This window comes from Nipponia nippon, unplaced genomic scaffold (assembly GCF_047370975.1).
Source record: "Nipponia nippon isolate SJK-2023a ecotype South Korea unplaced genomic scaffold, ASM4737097v1 scaffold_13, whole genome shotgun sequence".
In the NCBI taxonomy this organism is placed as follows: domain Eukaryota; kingdom Metazoa; phylum Chordata; class Aves; order Pelecaniformes; family Threskiornithidae; genus Nipponia; species Nipponia nippon.
This window is the reverse complement of record NW_028262324.1, coordinates 12,021,099-12,023,082: the sequence shown is the minus strand read 5'-3', so window position 1 is coordinate 12,023,082 and position 1,984 is coordinate 12,021,099.

Below are 1,984 nucleotides of genomic sequence, written 5' to 3'. Positions count from 1 at the left end.
AGTGAAATATAGAGAATGCCTCATGCTACTGGATAACTTCAATATAAAGATGGGAAGTGGTCGTGTGGAAAGAGTGCTTGTAGCTTCCTGGCAGAGTGAGGTATATTATTGCACTGGACTTGTATTTCAGTTGTATGTCATGGTAAAAGGTATTTCTGTCATTCTCTCCTTTGGGTTTCATGGAGCTATGCTTTTATCTGTTGTCAAGGAAACACCAGGGTTTTTTTTCCCCTTGCTCATTAATGTCTGCATTTTTGTTTCCATAGCTACAAAGGAACCTTAGTGTTTTAAAATAGCAGTAATTGGATTACCATGACTTTTTGTAATTTATTGACACCATTAATGGCTCTGATTTTCAAAAGCAGACACCAAAACTGTATCAGCAGTTTTTCAGCTATTAACATTTGTTATCTCCTTGTCCTGAAATACTGGGTACACGCTAAGAAAAGTCTTCAGCATCCGAACACTCACTGCACCCAGGCTCAGACTCTGTACCTGGTGCTCTAACTTAAGTCATTGAGTTCTTAGCAGGCAAGAGCAATCTCTTGTTATATTTAAATGTCTGTGCTAATAAGTTATATGCAAAACTGTGGAGCCTGTTTGTTCTTCTGTTACAAGTTGCTAACGATTCCCTAAATAACCACACTGAAATGTGACAGTTAACTTTTAATTGGAAGTTTCCCTGACCATGTCTGTCCTGAATGAGCATCTATTTGGCACAAGCTGAATTTCCAAACACCTGTCCCAAAATGCCTTCATCTTGGCACAAGCCATGAGCTGAAACTACTGAAAACAGTCTGCTTTTTAGTTGTGTTAGTTTTCATTTCTGATGGGCACCTGCAAAGAAGTGCAGAGGTTCTACTGTGAATCTGGTAGGTGTTAACCCCAACATCTAACATATTAGTGATCCTTTGTAAGTTTGACCCCAGAAGAATAATCTGGGAGAATTTTTACAGCCAAATATCTAGCACACTCTGAATACAGGAACATGGAAAAAGCACAAAGAATTGAGAGCACCAGTGTTGCTAAGAACTGGTATTACTTAGCAGGGGCATAACTCACATTTTCTGAAGACAAAAGCTGAAACTCCTAGACAGGCTGATCTGCGTGTCTGTCTGTCTGTCTGTCTGTCTGTCTGTGTCTGTATGCACACACCTACCATGATGAAATTGTTACCATGCCATCTTCTAACGCTTCTAATTTATTTGTTACAATTTACTTGCCTAATTGAGGTGTCTACAAAGCACCATAAATGCATGTTCTATACCCTTACCCTTCCTTGTCGGCATCTCCTGTTCCTCCTGTCCTCAGGCCCCGCACGGCTTGTCCCATATCCCCTAATTAGGAGGCATCCCCAGTTGGGGCTGCCTGGCCAAGCAGCAGGCCAAACAGAAAGCAACTGAATTCACCCTATGGACTTCCTACCGGTGGGGTCACGGCTCTGGGTTTCTGCACTCTGTCTACTGAGTCCCAGTCAGTAGACATATACCGCTCCCCCAGTCTAACTTGATTAAAATTAACCGACAGTTTAAAAAGCTGTAGAAGGAGGACAGACAGAATGACTAGGTAGCACCTATTTCTTCAGAAAAACAAGCTAAAGAGAGTCACCAACCTAAAAAGTTTACAATCTAGGTGTAAGAAAAAGGTGACAACAAGTGGCTAGACACAGACGTATAAACAAGGAAGTCCCTTTAATCTAAAATATTAGTTCCTACTTCTCGTAATGGATTTCCTTGCATGCTTGAGGCTAAGACATTCTATTACCATAGAAACAGTATCCTGTGTCATTGTGGACCTTACTGTAGATGTGTGCTGTTATGGAAACAGTCATCTTAACAGCTGTCCTCATGTTATATATTCCAGTTATTGTGTTTCTAAAGATCCATTACTAAACTATGCTTTCAGGATTCATGTTAATAAAAACTTAAGTCTCTGAAGTATTTAGCGATTTAAGAAACACCTCAAGGCTGCTCCAAATTAAAAA